This window comes from Podarcis raffonei, chromosome 5, assembly GCF_027172205.1.
Source record: "Podarcis raffonei isolate rPodRaf1 chromosome 5, rPodRaf1.pri, whole genome shotgun sequence".
In the NCBI taxonomy this organism is placed as follows: domain Eukaryota; kingdom Metazoa; phylum Chordata; class Lepidosauria; order Squamata; family Lacertidae; genus Podarcis; species Podarcis raffonei.
In genome coordinates, this window is record NC_070606.1 from 29234978 (window position 1) to 29260735 (window position 25758).

Sequence of the window (25758 nt, forward strand, 5' to 3'; positions counted from 1 at the left end):
GCTTATCAAATGACTTCCTTTTATTCTCGTCACATCCAACATTAATCTATCACCAACGATCTGGGGTTTAGCATCTGAGTATCTGCCAAAAAGTCATCATTACCATGATGCTTACAGCCGTAGAAGGTCTCTGGTATTTTGTCAGTTATTATTAACAAATACCGGAATGGAACTTGACGATCAGTCTTGATAAGAGACCTGATTGTGCTATTTACATCAAGGCAATTTTAATGAAATGCCTAATTCATAAACATACACCATTGATTTTCATATTCACATCACTGCAATTAGGAATTGGTATTTAAAGGGCACACTTCATATTCTGCATGTGGTTTTTTTTAATCACACTTCACGTTTGTTTGTTTTTTGGAATTGTATAATTTCCTCCTGTGAGATGAAATAATTCGCCTCCATTTCCATTGCTCCATTAAAGGCAACACCTTTTAATGTCCTAAGATAGTTGGGTGAGGATGGGACATTTGGGGACCTGATTATGGTGCATTGAGAGGAAAAGAGCAGAGTATAGTTTGGTGACACACAAGGCAGTTCTGCTGCTGAAGCTAAGCTGTTGTGCCTGGATGGGAGACTGCCTATGAACTGTATGAATATTGTACTGGATCTCCTCAGAGGAAGTGTGGGGAATAAACATTATAGACAGATACAGATATATGCAAGCTGGCTCCCAACAGTCTACTGCAGTCTAGCATGATCATAAAAAGACTCCAAGATGGGACTCTGCAAATGAAGATAAGAGGTTATGTAAATTTACAGTGTGATCTCATTTCCTCCTATTTTCTTTCAAAATTAACAGTTTAATCGAGATAGAGAGTGGCTCAAAGAGCAACAGGGCAAACACCTGCTTAGAAGTCTAGATTTTCAAAAGTTGAGTTCTCTAGGGAACTCCCAGTTTTAATGGCACCCCAAAGTGTTCTTTCATTCCCCTCAACTAAGTTAATGGCCTCCTATGGGCGAAAGTGCACTTGGAATAACTTTTGCAGCATGGCAGGAAAATCTATCCTACACCCCTGACCTGAATAGTTCAGTTTGCACAGTACACAAACCCCTTTGGGGTTTCTGGATGTATAGTTGAAGGAATGGGTTTCCAAAACCCAAAAACTGACTGTGCAGGCAGTTTTAAACTGCACCAAAATTCCTATTTTTCCTTAGCTAAAATCCATTAATTTGAGCTCTGAGCTCAATGCATAAACAAAAGCCCGGCTGTATAGACAAGTGCTCAGAGCCCTCTCCTTTATCAGTTGTGACGGCAACTATGGCCTTCACTGTAGCGGTAGTAGAACAGAACAGAGAGAAGACACGTCTGTGCTTTATCTTATGTCCTGGACACACTCTGACACACAAACCCAGGTCTGGGAACAAACGCCAGAGCGTGTTCCCGGAGATGATTACCTCTCCCCAGATAAGAGTAGGAAGAGGAAGATCCTTTTATGGTCAGAAGTACAGGAAGGAAGATCCTTTTATGGTTGAGAGTACCAGAGCAGGAACATATGTGATGTCAACCTGTGTACGTAGGCCGACGTGGTTGGGCTCCTAGGGGAGGAGTGAGAGGGTGCCTGGAGGATATATAAACTGCATGAAACCTGTCATTTCTTTGGACTTGCTGTGGACTTGATCACGCAAGTGCCTTCTGCTATCCGGAGAGCAGAATAAACTCTTTCTTTGAACCAACTCGGTGTCATTTTGACTTCCTTCCTTCTGTCCCGGAGCAACGCAGACCCAATCGGTGAACTCCAATAAGGCTTCATTGTCACTCTCTCCACACACACACACCCATCAGAGTGATGAGCATTTCCCTAAAAATAAATCGCCAATTCATTTCTAAGCACAGTTTTAAATCACCCTAGCTTGAGTCCTTCACCTGCTTACTAGCTTTGTTGTACCTCTTCCTGAGTCTACAATCAGATGAGTGCATCTGAACTTGATTTGCCCTCCCTTCTCATCTAAAGGAAAATCCAAGCTACATTCATAGAGTCCTGCTCAGGCAAAAGAGCTGTAGCAAATCTGAGGGGTAATGAAATTTCCAAAGATGTTGTGCATCTTTGTGTGTGAGTTTATAACTACTTATTGCTTAAATATTGCATTTGGACAGTTCTGCTCAAGCAAAGCATTTTAGGGGAAGGTAAAATAATTCTAATATGTGAAAGTTAATTTTGCAGAGGAAGTTCCCACATGTTGTCTAATCTAAACATTAATTGGAATGCAGAACTCAACCCTGCATTTTTAAAGCAATTTGGCTGTTGGCACAGCTGTTATTTCCATGGAATAATTAGCATTTAGCAGTAAACAAGAAATACATTCTCTTTTCCTCTAAAGCAGTGTGCGAAATCCTATAGAATGTCATTCTATTTTCTCCTGTTCTTTGCAAATTGTTATACGAAACACTATATAATAGCAAACTCATTCTCAGTGTGGGCATCCTTCATTACCTGAAACTTCAACATCCACACACAAGAAGGAAAGCATTGCTTACTGACTGAAACCCAGAGCACTCCACACTGCAACATTTTGTTGCAGACCTCACTTGGAGTACAAAGCTGTGGCTATTGCAATGGCTTGTCTCTTCATCTTTGCTGATGAAGGGCTCTTAGCACCTGGAGGTGATTACAGACAGCTGTTGGAGGATCTCAGAAGCTGGCAAATGTGAGACTGGCCAGGAAGTATGGAGTGGAGAAAGAACAGTGAAAAGCAAGTAGCAAAGCCAGGGGGGAATGAACCTCAGAGCAACAAAGAGTTAGTGGTGCAAAGAGAAATAGAAGGGAACTGGGAGCAAGCAGGTAAGATGGAAGTTGAGAGTTCGTAACTCAAATATGCAATTGTTATTTTGACGAAAGCTTGTCCTAAAGACTGGCCTAAGTACCTGTAGTGGAAAGCGGCCAATGCAGACCACGTTTAAAAAGTAATAATCTGGTGCTGGTAATTTAGCAGAAAGCATTATTAAAAGGAAAAATATTAAGCCGGTAGACAAACAAGTCTTGCTGAAAAGAATGAACATAGCTTCTGCAAAGGTAAAACCTGTCTCACTATCTTTAATGGATTGTTGGTCTATCTTTATATGTTCAGATATTTCTTCACCAGACACTGGCTAATGAAGACAGCTTTTAAAAAAGGGATTTGACAAATTTGTGGAGGATAGTTTTTGTCAGTGAAACCTCTGGGTTCAGAGAAGGGTCTTACCAAGTTTACCTCTGAATACCAAATGCTGGAGACAGGTGAGGGGTATTGATGCCATAACATGCTCAGCCATTGTTTGAAACATAATGCTTGTCTACATGGATGGGAACCTTTGGCCCTCCAGTTGCTTTGAGCCACAGCTTGATTTTGACAAGGGTGTATCTTGTTGTTACTTTGCTAACCTTTCCCCTCACTCCTCCTTAACGGGACTGATTAGCCGATTTGGTGCTTTAGATCTCTGATGAAAGTCTTTCAGAATTTTTACTGCAAAGCGTTTTGTTTTCCTCTGAAAAGAAATTACATCAGTTGACTTAGAAGGAGATTAATAATTCAGAGCTTTGAATAGAAAATGAAAATCAAGACAGGCAATAAGTTAGCAGTGTTCATGTTTTGCTGATCATATGAGTTTTTGTATGAAACGCTTTCTCATCAACTGACAAAAATGCTAATGCGTTGAAATATCTATATGGTACCATCAGCCTTATTTCACTTAGGGAATGATGTAAGATCAATTCAATTGCGCCCTTTTGAAGAATATTGAAATTTAGCATTTGTTCTATGTAGGAAATACAAAGGTAACCTTTTTTTATCCTGTCTCTCTACCTGTGTTGTCTCTTCCATCTATGCATACATTGAGTTTGTTAACCTTTGGAGCTGTTGAATCATAGACTGAAAGTGACTTCATATATGAGGGGAACTCAGCAGAAAATCCTTGCAAACTGCTTATTAGGTCTTTGCTTCAATTCCCAGTATCTCAGGGGTTTTTTAAATGAATACATAGCAGCTTAAGATGGCTCCCTTACTCTGTGGAGACATCCGTGCAGGTAGCATAGATGGCATTGGGCTAGATGGACTCAGAATAAGGAACTTTAATATTTTCTGTTCTGCTTGTGTGAGAAGAATAAGGCTGAATTCCGGAACATGGTTACTCGAGAGACCAACTTCTGAGTAAACCTGCTTAGGATTGTGCTGTAAGAATGATAGCAGAGCTTGGAAGAATAGCTGGCTGAGGGCCAAACTAGATAAGGTTCCGCTAAGGAGTTGGTGTGCCAGCCTAGATGTTTAGCATCTATCCATGGTGGGAATACTAGCTATGTTAAATCACAAGCAAGCCTTGAGAATCAAACTTGTGTGGAGCTTTCATCTATAGGCCTAACAGGATGTTAACAATCTGATTTGCAATCACAGCATATGTGGGTATATATATATATATATATATATATATATAAAATACCAGGTTGACAGGGGGAGATGGTTATCAGGATAGCCGCAACAAGGAGGGAGGATTTGAGCATTCCCTCTGCATAGAAATCCCAACCATTATGTGCCAGTTAGCCTGAGGGCGGAAACCACACTGGCACCAAAGGAAGCTTCCCCCCCTTAATAGCTTGTGGAGTAGGAATTTTGTGGAGATTGCACCGTAATAGTGATAACAGTCCACCTGTACCTGGCATTTGATTATGAAAACACCATTGGTGAGAGTCAACAAAGTGCTTGTAGGCGCTCACTTGTGCAACGAGGGTTCGCCTTCCTCCCCTCCCAGCCAGCCTCCTGTGCAGCCCCAAAATCTGATTTGTATGGTTAGGGGTTGAGATGGAGGAGAACTCTGATTCAGTTTGCATTGAAAACAATGCACAGACCAAAACAGCCATCTTTTGAAAGACACTTCTCTGAATTTTGCAGTGCTGTTCTCCTGCCAATTAATCTGTAAAAAACTCTATATACTAGGGCAAAATGTGCAGAGAGATGCATATATTAGTGAAGATCACAAAACTGCACACAAACATGTTTATTAGGAGAAATTGGCACTTCTTTTGAAATGTTAAGATTTTGTTGTCTTGGATTTTTGGAAGTTGTGTTTTTGGCACTTGAATTTTGTTTCTGTGGGTTATTCTTTGTGAGATGCCTTGTGAGCTTTCTTAGTCCAAAGGCATCATATTAATTAACAGTAAAAATAAAATGTTGATGGATTTTCATGAGGATTTCTTTAAAAGAAGAACAAACTGATGTGAAAATGTGGGAGAATTGAATTTAAGGCTGAGGAAAAATTAAGAAACAGGGAAAAGCCAAAATTAACAGATTTGCCTATCCCTGGTTGGGTGACCCTCTAGAACAGATATTTGGGGCAACACGGTGGGGCAGGATGGAAGAGAAGTTATAGAAATCTAATTGCATGTGCAGATTTCTATTCTGCATCATTGTATGTCACCCAGTCTGACTGCTAATCACATTTTTAACTTCATGTGATGTTAGGCATATTTTACACTTACATTTTTATATTTAAAGCTTGTTGCATGCTTTCCTTGCTGCTGCTGTTTCCACTGATGGCTGAAAGCCTGTATTATGTTGTATTGCACCCTTTAAGCTCAGTGATGGATGACATGCCAAACACGTCAAGGGCAATCAAAGTTAGTTATATACCCTCTTGAGTAGTACTGACCTGCAAGGACTGAAGTCCTCGAGCGTCAGCAAAATGTGGCAATAGTTTGTCGAAAGGAAAAAAACACAAACCTAGAGCCCTATTCTGAGGAACGAAACCCCCAATGTGCTGAGCAAGCTGTTTATTTCAAGCAGGTATTTCTTCTATATAAATTGTCACTTCTCCCTCCATTGCTTCAGTGTATGTGTATGTATTTCGAGTGTACCAGCTATAGATCCCTTAAGTAGCAAAGAGGCAGGATAGAACTCTGAATTTCCATAGGTGTACATATAAAAAGCTGCCTTATCAGGCTATCTAGTCTAGTGCTGACTGGCAGTGGCTCTCTAGGCCACTAATCCCATTAACTGCAGGGGCTGGTATTTCATTGCGTTACTGCCTTCCTTTTTAAGAATGACTTCATGGCTACAGATGTTAAGAAAACAATCAGGTGTTGAGATACACAGAAGGCTTTTTGCTTCTATGGTAGCCAGCAACTAGCCTTGAGGCAGGGTGAGCAGCACTTGGGAAGGCGAGGTGAGGAGAGAGGAACTATACTTAATAGTGCTCTTCAGCTGCCTCCATAAGTTTGAAGGGCACCTGTTCCCTTCCATGCCAAGCTCAAGATTTTACTATTTGCAAATAAAGGCCTTAAAAACTTGGGACCAGTTGACTTGTGAGACCTCCTTAACCCACTCCACAACTTTGATCTTGACATTGAGTCTCCACTTTCAGCACCTACTTAGAAACGTTTTTGTTTAGACAAGCCTACCCAGATTTGTGGAACGTTTACATGCATTTCATTCTGTTTCTAGCTCATTGGTGATTTAAAGTATTATTTTAATGTTTTAATTAGTTGTTTTCCACTGTTTTTACTAATACGTTTATGGTTTAATTCTTTTGTTAATCCGGTTTGAGGTTTTTTGCATATTGGGTTTCCAGATCACAAGGGAGGCTTCTAAGCACATTCAGTCAAACATTCAGAAACACACATGTCAAAGTCTCCTGCAGAAGCACGATGGTCTGAGAGAAGACTGCGTGCCTGAATACATTTGGAACAGGGCCTCCACGCATCTCCTGCCCCTCTACACACTTGTAACCCTCATGTATTCAGGCAAATGCATGAAGAGGGGGCTCATATGGTTCATATGGTGTGCACACACACACACACACACACACACACAACACCACAGCATTATGCGATCTCATATCCTCCAACTTCTTGAGTCCCCAAACGGGGATCTGCATCTTCCTGCCCGTGAACCTGCATGAGTCACATGACCCACGGGAGATCATGGAGCCCAAAATGTGCACTTGTGTTTTGGGGTTCTGCATCGTGGCCCTGAAAAAAAAACTTTTTGTTGGGGGGAGCAGTTTTTTCAGGGCAAGATCTCCCCCCCCAATTTTTTTATTGATTTTCCACATTTATCACAAAAATGACATAACAAAACACACAACAAAGTAAAACACATTACATACAATGAACAAAACACATAGAAAAATTGTTTCTTCAAATTCCTAATTCTCATTACATTGATAACTGACTTCCTCGAATCCCCTGTAACTGAATTTCATTATATCACCTGTATAACAGTTCTCCAAATTCATATTTCTAATGATATTAACTCCTTCCATTTACTAACCTCTTATCCTTTATTAATATTCTAATCCTTAATATTTACTACCACACATTCTTATTCTACCCCTAAGCCTATTTATTACTTCCAAGAATTTTCTATTTATCTTATATCACAATATTTAGCTAGATATTCTTTAAATTTCTTCCAATCCTCTTGTGTCTCCTCTTCCTTCTAGTCACGGATTCTTCCAGTCAGATCAGCCAGCTCCAAAAAGTCCAACATCTTCACCTGCCATTCTTCTATTGTTGGTATTTCTTGCGATTTCCAGTTTTTTGCTAATAAAAGTCTTGCAGCTGTAGTGGCCTACAAAAACAGTCTAACATCTTTTGGGGGGCAATTCCAGTCCTAATATTCCAAGTAGAAAGGCCTCTGGTTTCTTAATAAATGTATTTTTCAACATTTTTTTTAACTCATTATAAATCTTTTCCCAGAAGTCTTTCACCTTGGGACACATCCACCACATATGATAAAAGGTACCTTCTTTTTCTTTACACTTCCAACATTGATTATCATTTGTATGATAGATCTTTGCTAATTTCACCGGGGTTAAGTACCATCTATACATCATTTTCATAATATTTTCTTTTAATACAGTACATGCAGTAAACTTAACCCCTTTCTTCCACAGCCTTTCCCAATCTTCCAACATTATATTGTGTCGTTTTCAGGGCAAGATCTTGGTGTGAATTGTGGCAGCCAAAATGGCCGCCATGCCCTCGTGTAAGAAAACAGGATGTCCCAATTTCTCTGGGATACTTGTGGGGTATGCAATCTTACTTCAGGAAAGTGGCTCCCATGCCACTGGGGAAGCCTATGAAGGGGCCCTCTATGGAGTTCATTGTGAACCTTTATTTGGGTAGACAACCCTTCTGTCCCTCACCTTCCCGACATTTCCACTAAATTTCTCATAGAACTAGTGGTGGGCAAAGCTGTCAATTTTGGTTTCTCTCAGAGGAGTCTTAGGCTGGATCTAGACACATCAAAGAAGAGTTTCAGTTTAAAGCGTTGCAAATTTAAACGGGGAAAATAGGTAGAGAAAAACAGGACTCCATGTCGCCATCCAGTGGCACAATGTTATATCGCACATACAGTGCATATAAATTGCCTTTTCTTTACCAGTCTAGCTGAATCTAAGTTCAGTTCTCCATATTTCCACATCAGTCCTAATGAGAATTCACCAGCATTTTCCTGCAAATTTCTCCCAAATTACACATTTTGCAAACCAATTTTTCCTAATGTTACTTTGCACTTTATTTTCACTTATATATGCATTTTTATGCACACTGGGCTCCAGTATATGCCTTTTTGAACACATTGCAATACTGTTCCCCATCCAAGTAAAGTTTGTAGAAATTTGAATGCTGGGTGTGTTTTTAATTCGTATATTATTTAGGAAAGTGAAAATTAGGTAGGTTCATCTTTAACAGTGAACTGAATTGAATTTCTCCCCAGTCCCTAGTTGGAATTTCAGCTTTGTTCCTCCAGGCTACCCAAGCGCCTTGTCATTTCTGTAATGATCTAAAATGGGGGGACTTTGGTACTTAACTGTGCTTGTAGAAATATACCTTGACATAAACTAAAACAAGCCCCTGTCATTTAATTTTTAACTCCATTGATTTAATGCCTAATGAGGTGGATTTAATATATTTGGCTACTGGCAACAGTATTTAAATGAAGCACATGATTTGTTAAATACTAGCAAATATGCTTCCGGCTTTAATGATAATGTATTTTTTTTTCACCCCTTCATTGGCAGCCATAAGTATCAAGATGCTGTTTCCTCTATAGCTCAGCTTTTGCAAGGTCATGGTGGCAGATGTAACCAAGATATTCCTGGTTTTTATTTTAAAAACTAGAACAAGCCCAATTAATCTTCTACGATCCCTTTCAGCGGCTGATCTGTGTGGAGAACAAGGACCAAAGGAGGAAATAATATCTGATCCTATGTGCCCATGATGGCTTCCCAGACAGTGTGGGAGATGTCTATATGAGTGTTTAGGCATACAAATTGCCACCAGAAATTAATTGCTATCCCTGTCAAGCCAGGCCAGCCATGACTTCTTTTATACAGCTGTATCCATGGGGGACACTCTGTGTGGACCCCCTGACCTCAAATCTTAGCTACAATTCAAATCATCACTGAAAGAAGGGAGCCTGTACAGGTGACCCCACCCCCGCTGAAATGGCACTGCTGCTTTCTTACTTTTAGCATGTTACTGGAAATCACTGGAAGTGTGCACACTCACAAAACTTTCCAGCTAAATACTTACAAGATTCCAGGCCCAAGCCCTGGGAATAGCAGTTTCCTAAAATTCATGGGTTGCTGCACCTTTCCCCCTCAAATCTCCCACGATCAATATTTCCTAATTAAAAACAAAGACAAAAAGGACCCCATTAGCTTTCCTTTTACTGTGCCCCAAGGCAAAAAACTCCAACAACCCTTAAATATTGTTTTAATTTTTTTAAGCATTTAAAAAAACTTAATGAGGGATCTGTCACACCACGACAAAATTCCTCAAGATTCATATTCCCTTGAGAAACTTTAAGAACAGATACATAACTAAAAAAGGAGGCCAAAGCAGATTAAGCCTGCTCAGAAGTTGACTACCTTGCATGTATTATTTTGTGGTATTTACTGGTAAGCCTGGTTAGGATTTCATTTTTTAAAAAATGGGGGTGAGAGCCGATAAGAAAGTTGTCCTCCCTGCTTGATTGACACTAGGAAGAAGTAGCCTGAGGAGAAACGAAGAGCTAATCCTTTCTCCTCGCCTCTGCTGGAAAAGTGCCAGACATTGGGGCAGCTGATGCAGGCAGTGGGGGAGCCAACACTTAGATAACTGACCCAGGGTCATCAGAAGAACCCCTGAGGATTCAACTCCATCCTAGCTGTGCCTATACCTCACAGCACGTGTCCAAAGCCCACCCATAAGCACAATCTCATCATGCCCACTGATGTGATGGTAGATGCATGTCTGACGCAGGCTTGGCATCAGTACCTGGCATTGTGGGGCAAATGTTGGGACCCCTAGGACCTGGATTGGCCTACTGTCACTGACACCACCCCTTAATTATTATCATTCAATTGCCTAAGAGCTGTGATGAGACACGCTGGGACAGATGGCTGCAGCTGCTGTCATCATTATCCCCAATACCTTGAGGCTCTGCCCTCAGTGTACTCTACATTAGGGCAGAGTCCAGGGGCACTGGGGTTGATGAAGATGACAGCAGCTGGTGCTTCTTTTCACTGCTGAGGGAGCACTGCAAGGCTGGAGCTGCACTGATTCCAGCATTGCCACCTGTCCCTGTTTCTGCCACCTCCACCTGTCGACATTCATCTTCTTCTAAAGCAAGTTTGGAAGGGCCCAAGGGTGATGTGTGGTGCCCACCGGACGGCACCTGCCCTTATATCTCCTTAAACCTGGTATCAGCCTTGGTCTGAAGAAATGGCCTCAAGTAATCTGTGAAAAGGAAGCGCAGAGCCTTGCCAGCAATTGCTGGAGGGCTTTGTCTGGGTGATTTGAACCGGAGCACTTACTCAGGTCTGTGTTACTGTTTGTAAGTAATTACAGGTTAACTATAAAAGAGGTTTTTGCCGTAGATTTTACCAGCTTCTGCAGGTGAAAAAATGCAATTTCTTTTCAATGTCTTGATCTCCTACAACCTTCTATAGCACAGAAATTCAGCCCCAGGCACTGTTTTTGAGAACAAAGTTTTCTTAATTTTATTTTGTCGTCTCATCGACTGGGGGAAAACATGATTTTTCGTAAAACCTTTTCTGGGGAAAATAAAACACTGATACTCTCCTAGATCTGTTATATGCATGAATGTGTACAACCTCTTTGCTATCCACAGACTCCGCCCTGCCCCCCTCAAAGCAATGCACAGAACCTCTTTGGACAGAACTAATTTTTTGTTGTTGAGTGTCAATAATTACTATCCCTCCCCCCCCAAAAAATTAATAAATTGGCATTGTCCATATAATTTGGATGCTTCAAAAGAAAACAGAGATGTGGGTCTCTTCTGACCATCTCCAGTTTGCACAAAGAAAGCCTGATGACCACTGACAAAAATGTAATTGCACCTCATAGTTGACTGTTAGTCCTCTCACAATTCCAGCTCTCTCTCTCTTAGTTTTTTCAATGAGAAGATTAATTCCTGCAAAATATACAATTATGCACATGCACACTCAAACACTTCATTGATTAATTGCACTTAAAAATCATTATTCATCCAAGGAGCTCTGTTCTAGAGAGAAGCAAGGAACCAAGTTAGGCTCACAACACCTCTGCAAGGTAGTTTAGGTTTGTGGCTGACCCAAGGTTACACAGTGAGCTTCATATCTGGGGGTGTTGCAGAACGTCACAACTATGGGATAACGAATTGAGCAGAATAGAAGGCAAGAGGCAGGGGTGCCAAATTCTGGTCTTGCAAAGGGCACCGCTGAAATTTGAAAGACCAAAGTCTACTCCTGGCTTAGCTACAATAATACTTGCGCTGGTAACCTCTCAATTAGTCTATTGTAATGTGTTCTACAGGGATTCGGGTTAAACCACAGAACCTAGGACTTGCCTATCAGAAGGCTGGCAGTTTGAATCCCCGTAATGGGATGAGCTCCCGTTGCTCAGTCCCTGCTCCTGCCAACCTAGCAGTTCGAAAGCACGTCAAAGTGCAAGTAGATAAATAGGTACCACTCTGGTGGGAAGGTAAACGGCGTTTCCGTGTGCTGCTCTGGTTCACCAGAAGTGGGTTAGTCATGCTGGCCACATGACCCGGAAGCTGTACTCCGGCTCCCTCGGCCAATAAAGCGAGATGAGCACCACAACCCGAGTCGGTCACGACTGGACCTAATGGTCAGGGGTCCCTTTACTTTTTTAATGTGTTCTACATAGGGCTGCCCTTGAAGATAGTCTGGAAACTACAGTTAGGGAAAAATGTGATGGCAATATGGCTGTGAGTTACTTCTTGAAGGGGAAAAAACTACAGGTAACTTTTGTTACGCTGTTTCTTCTGTTTTGTTTCTTAGCGCAATCCCAGTGCTAGGCCCTGTTTCATCCTTCCCCATTTTACTTTGGATATGAAGAAATCTTTCCACACAGGAAGGAAAGCTTCAGGGAGCCTGATGAGAGCATATGTTTCTTCCTCATAAGTTTTTCTGAAATGAGAGTTCTGAAAACAGTGTTTTGACTTCATTAGATGGATCCTACAGCAGGAAAATGTTGGTGGTTTCCCCCACCCCAAAAAAGGAAAATAAATAAATCATAAATTGTTCAGAGAAGAAAAAAGCCCACTCCATGAAAACTTCTGAAAACTTCTTTTAGACAGGTTTTCTATTAATTCTTTATGCAGCATCTGGCAACAAAGGCACAAAACAGAAAGCCCCAAGAAATGTTATTTTTATCTATGAAACATTTTGATCTAGTTTTAGCAGAAAATAAAGCCATATTTCCTAAAATGGTATTTTTTTTTATCTCCATGGGGAAGATCATGGGAGGGAAATACTGATTATCTAGTTCAAAGCAGATATATGTTTCTGATGTATATAAATAAGTGCTGTTTCTTTGTGAAACTCTGATTCAAGGCTTTCCCCCCCACCCTCTGAGGGTGGGGAAGAAGAATCTATATTAGAAAAAAGTATCCTAGATCAGTATGCATGAGAAGATTAAATGATATTTTGGACTCTACTATATCTTTTTTTAAAAAGTAGGGTATATCTGTAGAACCAAATGACATTGGCAACACTGCTGGGTAGATTCACCACCATATTTACTCAGATAATGGTAGATTGTGACATGGGAATTTGATGTGATATTATTTCTCCTAATATACGTGTTTTTATATAAAATTTTGACTAATGTATACTTTGGGCATACCAGCCCAAAGCTGGGCAAAGAAATCCTTGGAATCACACTGTGCCATGTTTGCTAGGTACTCGAAGCATAAAATTGCTCACATTTGTAATGACCTGGATGCCACGGTTGATGCGTTTCAGTCAGTGGCGGTGTCTAGGGCATTGTTTGGCTCTACTTTGTTGCATGATTTTCAGTTATTAAGGCCACAAGCCCCTTTGCCAAGTCCAGCCAGCCATTTGTCTGCTTCCCTCTTGCTCCTCTTTGCTTTTGCTTTTTTCTTCATCTAGCAGCAGTGCTGGCCCTCTTGGAGGTGGAGTGAAGCAACACCAGCCGATTTCTGGCAAGATCTCTTGAGATTTCAGGAGATCTCACTGGAAATTGACATTGATGCTGGCACCACTCATTGCTGCACATTTGGCATGAAGGGACCCTTCATAACCTGGCTTCTATACAAAAAGAGTAGAACTGGCCCATCTGTGTTTGTTTGTTTCCCCTGTTTATACAGCAAAGAAGAACAGTTCTCATGATATGGTGGGCCCTCATAATGGCGATGCTGTAAGTAGTGGTGTGTCTTCGTTTCTCTATCCAGTTTGTTGTTATTTCATTTCCCATTCAATTAAATAGCTTTATTTTACTAGTTCATTCATTTTCCTATTGATATATATATATGGAAAATCCCATCAGTCTTCTGCTGCATGCACTGACTTTCCCCAGGCCATCAGACCTGCCAACTTTCAGATAGGTAAGACAAGGGTCATACATTTTATAGGCAATTGAAAAGGGTTTGCTCTTATGACATTCAGTTACTTGCAACAGGAGAACCCAGCTGCATTTATCCTGCTTATAAGTGGAATTTTCGATCCTACTGGCATGAAATATTTAGGTGTACTTCCACACAAAGCCTCTAACACCAGATCTGCCAGATTTCAGATAGTTAGGGTACAGGGATACCATTTTATAGGTAATTAAGGAAGGTGTACAGACACAACCTAAATGCTTTTATTGTTGTTGTTTAGTTGTTTAGTCGTGTCCGACTCTTCGTGACCCCATGGACCAGAGCACGCCAGGACTTCTGTCTTCCACTGCCTCCCGCAGTTTGGTCAAACTCATGCTGGTAGCTTCAAGAACACTATCCAACCATCTCGTCCTCTGTCGTCCCCTTCTCCTTGTGCCCTCCATCTTTCCCAGCATCAGGGTCTCTTCCAGGGAGTCCTCTCATGAGGTGGCCAAAGTATTGGAGTCTCAGCTTCAGGATCTGTCCTTCCAGTGAGCACTCAGGGCTGATTTCCTTAAGAATGGATAGGTTTGATCTTCTTGTAGTCCATGGGACTCTCAAGAGTCTTCTCCAGCACCATAATTCAAAAGCATCAATTCTTTGGCGATCAGCCTTCTTTATGGTCCAGCTCTCACTTCCATACATCATCACTACTGGGAAAACCATAGCTTTAACTATACAGACCTTTGATGGCAAGGTGATGTCTCTGCTTTTTAAGATGCTGTCTAGGATTGTCATTGCTTTTCTCCGAAGAAGCAGGCATCTTTTCCTGTACTAAATAGAGATTCCAGCTTTCTGAATTTCACAGTGCCAGCCCTCCTGGTTTCCCCATACAAAGAGTTCTACCTCATTTATTCCATGCATAACAATTACCACTTTTGAAAGTGGTTAAAAACAAATGAAAGAAGGAATAATTGTTTTCCATTCTAATTCATTCAAATGAATGTGCATCCTTGTGATAAGGTTCAAAAAGTTGACCTTGTTAGTTCTGTAACATGTAAAAATGTCATACACACAAGCATAACGGGAGCATGGACCCAGCTGTCTTTTGTCACTGTTGCAAGGCTGTTTTTGATCTTTGTGATTTGCTTTCTATTGTTTTAGCGAGGGCTCAAATGGAAATTTTTTGAAAGGATTCTAATAGATCAGCGCAAGACAGAGCCAGCTATTTCCCCACTGCTTTAATGCCTCTGTGAACCGCTAAGGCTCAAAGAAACAGAAAGGGAAATTATTTTGGAGGAAAGAAAGAAAATTGCAGGGGGAATTGGGATGGCACTGGGATAAGCAACTCTTACTCTTAACTTTTGGTAATAGCTAGAATTACGCAAAACTGAAGAAACCCTCAGAGCTCAGATTTCAGTTCAAAAGGTCTCCAACTGCTCATAAAGTCTATGAATAGATGGTCTGGAGGAGGGAGGAGGAAAAGGTAGAGGATGGGTGGCCATTTTGACATGAAAAGACTAAAAAGCCATACCACTCAGGTCTCCAAAGATGCCTTCCAATTGATCATAAATACAGCTTGATGAAAAGAATATGAATTGTGTAATTTTTCACCAGCTCACTATGTCTACAGCCTCAGTTTAAGTGTACGGTTGTAATTTTAATTTCCATAGCTCTTGACATTATGTTGTTCTCAGGGAAAAAAAGAGATAGATGTGCATACCACATCTAAATAAATAATTGAGTACTTTAATGCAAATGCTTACTTTGAAGCTTTGTTTTAACGCTCTTTATAAAGCTGAGCTGAAGGGAAATTTCCTTTGACATGTAGCAAGAAAGAAATAACCCTGGATGTGATTTCTCTAATGAATGCTACCAATGAGAGAACTCATAAATAATATTGTGTCCCCAAAGGCTTAGTTCAGGAGGTCTTTAAGCAAAGGAGCAATTAATTACTTTAGTGGGATTAAGCACATGTTTAAATTTAGGTATGTGTTTAAATACTTAGCAGCACAGGGAATTTGATGAATGAAAAACGATCACTGAAATCAATGAAAGTTTTGCAGGCAAGGGCTTTCATAAAATCCTAAAATTGTAGAGTTGGAAAATACCCAAAGGATCATCTAGTCCAACCCCATGCAATTCATTTCTTCAGTGGATTAAGTTTTATTAAGGATCGCAACAATTTCTTGATTGCCAAATACAGCAGATTAAACAGTCATTGTCTGTTGATGATTCCGGGCATTGATGGAAGCATGGAAGCTGCTTAAGACCAAGACCGGCCATTGGGACTTCTCTCTGTTGTCTGTTTACTGCTTGGCAGCTGCTTCCCCGGGTTTCAGACAAGGGACATTTCCAACTCTACCTGGAGACTGAAACGGGGAACTTTTGCATGCCAAGCCATACCCCCCCATTCCTCAGATGAAAATAGGGACAGTTCTCACTGTCCCACAACCAACTCTCTCCGACCCCCCCATTCTTTGTCTCCCCCCCACAGAGCATTTCCTGTTAGAAGAAGGGCGAGGGCTGCCACCACCTTCCTGCCCAGAGCAGCCCTACCCTCTGCCTGCCCCTCAGAGTCTGCATGTCACATGGGGCACAGCCTCTCCTCCTCATCACAGCTGCCGTCGCTTGGGACAAGCACCAGCTCATCCTCCTCTTTGAGCATGGTGGTGCTTGTGAGGGGAAAAGGGACATTCCAGGATCAAATCAGAAGCCTGGGTGGCTTTCATGAATCTTGGACCGACCTTAGAAAACCAGGACACTTTGGAGGGTATGCTAAGCAGATGCTCTACTGCTGAGCTACAGCCCTTCCTCAAAGGTAAGCCAGGATCCAAAGAATCTCCAACTAGTTGCATGAACACAAGGCAGCTTTAAACTTTGATTTCACAAAGCATAGCCTCATCCGCCAATGCCACATGCCAAACTGCTTTTGAATCTAAGGCAGAATGCAAAAGCAATTTGTGATGGGGCAGGAGTGGGGGGTCTATTCAAAGTCCTCCCCACCCCACAATCTCAATATGTATGCCCAAGCTGCTAGACACACTTTGAGTATCTCTTTGGAGCCCATCAAATGCTGTATCACTTCCACTATTAAAGCTAGAATTCATCCTAAGCTTGAGAAGCAAAACAAAGCTTTCTGGCTTTCCAGGCAACAGTATTCTGTTTTTGTTTTGTTTTAAGTATGACAGACACTTTCAAATCAGAGAAAAGCATAAATATATCCTAAAGCGCTCTCTAATGCTGTTAGTTTCCAAGCTGTTTATTATTACTGCTTTTGTTTAAATCAGAGTAATAAAATGTAAAACCATGGATTAAATATGATTTGCAATAAGCTTGTATCAGATTTTTTTGGAAAAAAGATCTGGAAAGGTTCTGCTGAATTAACATTTAATGGCAAAATAATATAACTGCAAAGAACCTATAAAATCTCAGTAGGGTAAGTTGGAATCCATTTCTGTCCCTGAATAATCTAATATTATTTGGAAATACTTGTCCCTAGTGGGAATATTTCAATGATACTTCTTGACATATAATAAAATGGTCTCTCTCTTAATTTCTTATATTTAAAATCATATATTTCTAGCAAATTTAAAAATGAATGTAAAAACAGGCATTACCCACATCATTCAAATTGAAGAAGGGAGCTGGGCATGTTTAGCCTGGAGAAGAGGAGGTTAAGGGGTGATATGATAGCCATGTTCAAATATATAAAAGGATGTCACATAGAGGAGGGAGAAAGGTTGTTTTCTGCTGCTCCAGAGAAGCGGACACGGAGCAATGGATCCAAACTACAAGAAAGAAGATTCCACCTAAACATTAGGAAGAACTTCCTGACAGTAAGAGCTGTTCGACAGTGGAATTTGCTGCCAAGGAGTGTGGTGGAGTCTCCTTCTTTGGAGGTCTTTAAGCAAAGGCTTGACAACCATATGTCAGGAGTGCTCTGATGGTGTTTCCTGCTTGGCAGGGGGTTGGACTCGATGGCCCTTGTGGTCTCTTCCAACTCTATGATTCTATGATTCTAAGTACTCTGATGAAAATCTAATTAAGGATATTACTGGGGGAAAGGGGGGGGGGGAATACAACAGCCGCCAAATTGGTTCCTCTGATATGAGGATATTAACTAGATGCAGATATAGATGAGGGAAAGAAGAATCTATAACCCTCCTTCCTGTGTCAACAGCTTGTAGGGGGTCCACACAATCAAATGAGAAGATGGGCTGTGCTGCTGTCTGCACTCAGGAGGTCACACAGCTGCCCCCCACCCCCCGCCAAACATCCATGCATTGAGTGTGGATGTCTGCAGAGGGCAAGCCTGTATGTTCCTCAGAAGCTAGAACTAGTGCATTGCTGAAAATGTATTTTCACCATGCGGACCTTCCCACCACCTTGTCTCTCCTGCTCACCCTACCAGGAAGCAGCCCACCTGCCAGGAAATGAGCATAGCAGCTCCTTTCCACCTGGGGAGCTACTTCTGGAGCACACCAAACATAGGCACACGATAACCAGGCTCTCTGAATTCCCTCAGTTAAAGTCTGGGAGCAGACATTACAAAGCACTTTTCTTCCCTTTTCATATCAGGAAGCATGGGCAGCTGGGGAGGCCCCAGAACTCTGAAGAAATGTATCATAATGTTGGGAACGCTGAGGCCGATGCCTCTTCCCCAATGCAGCACCGCCTGGGATGACTCATCACTCCTATGTCCCGTTGCACTGATGTGGCCCATATCCAAGGACATGAGCACACAGTCCAAACAGAAGCTGAGGTGCGGCAGCTAAGCCTAATTTATTATGTACAAAATCAAACTTAACAGAGCGAAGAAAACATGGCTCCTCTCTTACTTCCTTGGGGAGAAGGGAAAAGCAAAAGCAATACAGAACGGAACAGCATATCTGAAATTCCGTTCCCATGACATCCAACACTCTGGAATGTAAACACAGACGCATGACATGTAACAATCACATATCTGCAGCACAGAGGAATGAAATCCCAACACAGAGAGGGAAAACTACACAGATCACCACTGGCCACTTTGCAACAATAAGACCAAACCTACCAAAATTCTGAAGTGTGGGGAAACAGGTGGGGGAAGAAAACCTCTGAGAAAACAGAGAACATGCTTTGACACAGCACCAGCTGGATCCCTGATTGTGTAGGGTCCCATCTCCTGTGGAAACCTATGTGCACTTTTGGCAACTATGATATTGGGTTGGATCATTAGATATCAGTTGCCCTGATAAAGGGGTCCAGGAAAGGTTTGCTTTGTCTGGAATTCCAGATAGGGACCATGGGCCATAGCAGCTTCCCAAGTGGCGGTCCTGTTGGGAATGTCCCACTTGATGTATGTCGAGGGGTAACCTGCTACTTAGGGTTGACTCACCTTACTGATCAAGCAGCAGGAGGGTTGCTTGATATCTGATACATACCCAATGCCTTCGCCAAAACCAGCTCACATCTGTAATCAATAAAGCTATGGCCTGTTTCAACCCAATCCTGATGTCCTAATTCTTATTTTTACCCTGGACTGACCCCTGGTGGGTCACACACTTTCCGTGCCTGGGCACGCAGGCCTACCCCATAGACACCCATGCATAATTTGTGAACATGGGGGATGGGGAACTATGCATCCTTGGGGTCAGCAATGTGGCCCTGTTGCCCCTTCAACTCACGTGGACCCCCTTTTCACATGTTTAATCTGTGAAAGAGGCTAATGTGATATTCTAACATTACCTTTTCTATGTGAAAAATGTTAGCTTGCAACTTTCCTCTGCCTTCCACATTTTCAATATCCCATAGAAAGGAAGTTGTCTGCTTCTCATTAGGTCAATATTTAATTACAATAAACAGGTTGGACTGGTTGCTTTTTAAATACAAAGTTAATCTATATTTCTATCCAAATGGAAATTTCCTCCATGTTGTTCAGTCAGCGGCATAGCTCTCAGTTTTTATTGCTCTTTAAGTATAGTTGGAAAGCAGGGTAGCTAACAGTCTAAACAAGAGAAACAAAAGCAGAACTGTGACGCTGAGCAGACCTGATAGCTAAATCGAGCTAGATTATTGAGCTTGCAGCTGCTTCTCCTGTTTGGTTTTTTTTTGGGGGGGGGTGCCATTGGCTTCAGAGATACCAAAGTCAGTGCCAATGCAGACATGACTTTAATTGCATAGTGAGAAATCTCTAAGAGGTCTAGTAAAGTAGAAAAGAATATATTATTTTCATCTGTCCATTGTACAACCAGCTATGCAAACACTTTCTATCCCCTTTTTTGGGGTACTCTGATATCATGGCACAATGAAAATACAGATTCTATCTGTCTGACATTAACCTGGAAGTAACTGCAAGGGTGGCTGAGTTTTTATCAATAGTATCTCTTAGAGTGGTGAATGGCACTATTTAGTGGGAAGAAACTCCAATGAAAATCCTCGTTTTTACATGGCTGTTTATTTGTATATATTTTAAGATTTTATATATGGATGTTTTATGATGGCCTATATTTGTAATGAGACCCGGGTGGCACTGTGGTCTAAACCACAGAGCCTAGGGCTTGTCGATCAGAAGGCTGGCGGTTCGAATCCCCACAACGGGGTGAGCTCCCATTGCTCGGTCCCTGCTCCTGCCAACCTAGCAGTTTGAAAGCACATCAAAGTATAAGTAGATGAATAGGTACCGCTCTGGCGGGAAGGTAAACGGCATTTCCGTGCGCTGCTCTGGTTCGCCAGAAGTGGCTTAGTCATGCTGGCCACATGATCCGGAAGCTGTACGCCGGCTCCCTCGGCCAATAAAGCAAGATGAGCTCCACAACCCCAGAGTTGTCTGTGACTGGACCTAATAAAGGTTTGGTGAAGTAAGACATAGAATCATTAAGTAATATCATTAAAGCAAAACAAAAACCCCAATAACACAAAACCAGCAATATAAAAGCAAAAAAAAAAATAAAATAAAATAAAGGGAATTCAGGGCAACACATGGTTCCTGCTTCACATATAGCCACTGGAGGAGCATGCTACAAGTACAGGGACAATAGTGGAAAATGCCTGTTTTGGCGTCACTGTCCTATGCTTATATTTCATAACATAAATTTCATAGCATTTATATACCACTTGATTTTTCTTATAAAAACGCCCCACAAACTGATTATTATATTTTATGATATGCTGTAGAGTACCGCAAGTATAATTTCCATTCTTTGCAGTTATGCAGTCTAGGGGAGAAAATCCATTGATGCCCAAATCACAGTTAAACCTTCTTCCCCTATGCACAACTGTCCTGATGAGAAACACCCACACCCCGCAGCTGTAATTAAATGAAGGGAAAAAAACACATAGCCCCAAGCTGCACATTTAACATAATATATAGTTTGACCCTATGACACAATACTTGTATTTTTAGGCATTACTCATCCTCCCTCTCTTGCATGCAGCTCTCCAGCTGCGGAAGGGAGTTCTCAGAGGGCTCTAATTAGCCCTCCCTCCTTAACCTCCCCACTGGCCCTCAGTTCATGTTCTCTCTCTCTCTCTCTCTCTCTCGCTCTCTCTCTCTCTCTCTGCTCACACTTGCAGTGTCCTGGGTGCACTACAATGTTTTTAGCTATTACCTCACGCGGAAATCCATTAGCCCACTTTTCACTTGGCACCTGGTGCACACGTGATTCTTGCAACCGGCAAAGGGCCCTGAATATGGGATAGATACCTCTGTAAAGCATGGGATAGCTTTATGCTCACTGCAGTGGCTTGGTGCTAGGAATGCGTGAGGAGTTCAATTTCTGTGAATACCGATGCAAACTGACCTGATCTGACCTCCCGGACAAATGTGTGGAGCAGAATGTAATTATCCTTTCGATTTCGTGTTACGGTTCTTGGCTCAGTAATGAACCAAAATGCACTGAAATGCAAGTTAAAGGATAAGATGTGTTTAGAAATGTGTACATTGAGATAAACATAAATATTTAAATGTGGGTTTGTGATAAACATGAAATTTCATGTGGATCTTTTCAAAAAGAAAATAGGAGGAATGGACATATGGATAAAGATTGACCTGGAATAGACTACCAATCCCATCTCTATTCTGTGAATCTTCCTTTTCTTTTGTGTTTGCAAAAGGCACTGCTGTCACTTTAGTTTATTTATATAAATTGTTTTCTAGAAGTGCAACAGTTGGATGAAGCAGGATCATTTGCACAGTGCTTTAATTTTGTGTGCCTTGGCTCCTTCAAATGCTGCAATAAGTAAAGAGAGATTTCAGCAGGAGCTGATTCAAACCGTATTGATTAACGTCTGCCTTGCTGTTCTCTGAGGTATTCTAGTGATTTCCCGGAACTGGATTTAAGGATCTGGATTCAATTCCTCACTTGGTCAGAAAGCATAAGGGGAAGAGCTAAAGATGGTGACAAGATTTTCTGGGCCCTGTATGCTATATATCAGACATGTTCAACCAGTCAACCACGATTGACAGGTACATCCCTGGCATGATCCAGGTCGATCACGGGTGCTCCTGGTCAATTGTGTGAATGAATAATGAATGTCACAGCTTCCTGCCCCCAGTGTTTGGTCTGTTTGCTGCCACAGCAGCAAGCACTAGTAAGCGCAACGCATTTGAGTGGGAGCATAGGTAAAGAACCCCACCCCCGAAAGCTCAATAACTCTGGCCAACCTTCCCCCGCTTCCACCCACCCACCCACCCATGCTCCTCCTCCCTCCAATGACAATGGGTAGATCACTGCCAGTTTTTTTTATACTAGTAGATAGCAGTCTCTTGGGAGTTGGACATTCCTGCTATATACTGATCTCACCTTTCTGCAATCTATCAGCAAAAACTTTTGCTGATGTCCATATAACAACAGCTCACCTGTGTGGAGGAGCTGCAGCAATAGCCTCCCTCCAGTGCATCAGCAGGGCAGGATGAGGAGTGAGATTGTGATGATTCTGTCATGGCGATGAAGTCACAAACTTCATTTGCTAGCCATCTGCCATGCTAATGGTGGCAGTAGGCTGGGCCTAAGCTTGTCAACTTTTGATTTCAAGGAGGAGTGAGGCCAGACAAGCATAACAGAATTTGGTTATGAGGACCTCGTATCCTGTGGTTGCAAGTGAATGAATTGGGAAGGGTAGGGCTAGGATAGAATTTTTCAGATCATGGCATACCTTTCAAGACTTCACAGACAAAATAGGCATACCTTTGAAACATCCCAGTTCTTGTACAGTTGGAGAGCATCCCTGGGTATAGCTTGCTGAAGGTTCTGCCTTGCAACAGACTACCAGCAGTTCAAAAGGTATCTCTGGAACTGCATGTTATAAAGTGGCAAGCTGTGCACTGCAAGGTGCCTTAGCATTCATATGTATGTGCCTGGAGGCAAAATACACACTACAGTGAGATTTAACTTCTAGGGTCTCTTAGGGGGTGGGTGTGCGCGAATCCTCCTGAAGAATGACCCTTCTAGAAACTAACACCAATGTTTTCTAACATCCCCAAAGGGCAGAAATGGGGGTAGTGACCCACCAGAAATAAGAAGGGTTGGAGTGTGTGAAATGCAACTGGTAGTATGGGTGGAGGTTAGTATAAGGTGGAGTTTACTACATTTTCAGGCCCCAGTATTGGTTGGCAGACAAAATACAGTATTATAGACAGCAAAATACCAGCTGGTACTGGGGAAAGGACATAGCTCAATGGTAGAGCATCTGATAAGAGCTGTTCAACAGTGGAATGGACTTCCTCAGAAGGTTGTGGATTCTGCTTCACTGGAGGTTTTTAAGCAGAGGTGGATGACCGTCTGTCACATATAATCTAGTTGAGATTCCTGCATTGCAGGGGGTTGCACTAGATGGTCCTTGGAGTCGACCTCCAACTCTACAGTTTTGTGCTTCTATGCATACAGGTCCCAGATTCCATCCCCAGAGCTGGAATAGTTCCCTGTCTGAAACCCTGCCAGTCAGTAGTGTTAACTTGGATGCATCATCTGTCTGATTTGGTTGAAGGCAGCTTCTTATGATCCTACCAAGGGGATGTGCTGAGAGACAGAAAAAGCCAATGCAACAAACATAGCTGCAGCTGGAACCAGGTGGATGCCATCCCAGCATATTATGTTGGTGCAAGCCATAAGGCATTGGCAGGCGCTCATGGAGACTGGAGCTGGGACAGTTGTACCCTTTCCATTGTCCTTTTGGTGGTCATTGATCAATATCGGAGTACATGCTTTGCATGTAGTTCAACCCTCAACATATTTAATACCTGAGGCTCTGTAAGGCACTTCCAAACAAAGCAGACAGTAGTGGGTTGCATGACCTTAAGCGCAGGTATTTTTTACTGGGCTTACAAATGATACATTTAAGAGATCTCTCCATGCTCTTCAAATTCCTTACTTTTGGCTGAGAAGCTACAGAAACCCTTTGGCCACAATGGGACTAATTCAGAAAAATTGGTTGAATGGTCATACTTTAAAGGATGCCTTTATCTTAAATATTAGACCCATGGACTTTATAAGAGTTATTTATTGAGAGAATATATACATGCAACCAAGGACACATGCAACCAAATGTCTTCTGCCCCTACCCCACTTTAAAGCTGGTGCAGCATGAATAATCTCACCAATAGCAGAGGATCCATCCATGCCATCTCCAGCTACATGGCTCACTACTAGGAGACAGCTTGCTTTGTTTGTCTGTTGTCCAGTCCCAATGGATGGTTGCTTGATTCCATGCACATGTGAGCTGGTCCTTCAGTTCACCATCTGGCAAACTGAAACTATATTTCCTTGGAGAAGAGATGGATGCCCCTGGGATGAAGTCAGCATTTTGCATTGGATAGCCTTGCCACCAAGGAGACCTCAATGGATCTCAGAACACCATTCCATACCAACATCTTTTAATAGTGCCTGTCAAAACTTTATGATCTTAATCAGATGCCATCCTTCAAGTCCTCCTTAGATGCGAGATGAAAAGAGGTCCTTTTCAGTTGTGATGTCCTGTGTATGAAATGCCCTCCCTAGGGAGGCTCCCCTTTGTCCCTAGGTAAATATATTTGTATGCGCTTGAGTTCTTCCAGTATGTCGTTGAAGGTGGCTTTAACTGATGGTTTTATCTCTCTGCTGTGTTTCTGTGGTTCTCCTAATTTTATTGTACTTGATAAGTTTTTTGTAAGTTGCGCCTGAATTTTTTATAGACAGAAGGGCAGGATATAAATATTTTAGATAAATAAATAAAAACATGATACCCACTGCAGGAAGAAAGAAATGTGGTACAGGCTTGCTATTCCAAGCCCTTTCACTGGGAATTATTCCTCCATTGCTTCTTATGTCTTGTTCATTTAGTTTCTGTGCAACAAAGACTGAGCAACCCATCAGAAAGTTTGCCCATTCACTTTACGTGCTCTTTCAAAGCCTTGTTCTAAATGCAGATAGTCCTAGTTGCTTTCAGAAATGTTTTGAAAACTAATTAGCTAAGTTGGGGTGATGTGCAAAGCATTTAGAATTCCTGTTATCCCTTGAGTCTGATAAACCATGAAATCATGCATAAGTCACCAATTAAGCTCATCCAATGTTTAATGGGTAAAAGATCAGATATATTTGAACTTCATTCAAGCCAATTATGTTTCCCCCACAAACTGGTGCAGTGAAACTATTAATGGATCTTGACTTTGCCTTAGGCTTGAAGCTACCAATTTGTTCCTTTTTGCATGAAACTTCTTACTCAGTACATGTTACATTTTCTTGCTATTTAAATTATCTTGATCTGTCAGATGCTCCGAGAGAGAATGTTGCTTAATGTTCTGAGATGGCATATTAGTGCAGAAGGAATTTTGAATAAATTAATTGCACTCAGTAGTCACTACATGTGCAGAGCTTGTGGCCTACCAAGATGAGTGCAACCCACCAACCATATATGGGGTCCATCAAGGACTGAAAAAGTGGGTGGTGGGTGACAGGAAGCACCTAGCCACAATCCATGGCTGGTGAGATG

The 25758-nt window shown here is 41.8% G+C and overlaps 1 long non-coding RNA gene across 1 annotated transcript; it reads right to left on the reverse strand.

Moving 5' to 3' along the window:
• Positions 1-287: 287 nt before the first annotated feature.
• On the reverse strand, positions 288-22683 carry LOC128413898 (uncharacterized). Its single transcript, XR_008330513.1, has 4 exons — positions 22596-22683; positions 9516-9608; positions 3372-3475; positions 288-735 (listed from the first exon to the last, which is right to left on the reverse strand). It is a non-coding gene; the product is annotated as an uncharacterized LOC128413898 (long non-coding RNA).
• Positions 22684-25758: the final 3075 nt, after the last annotated feature.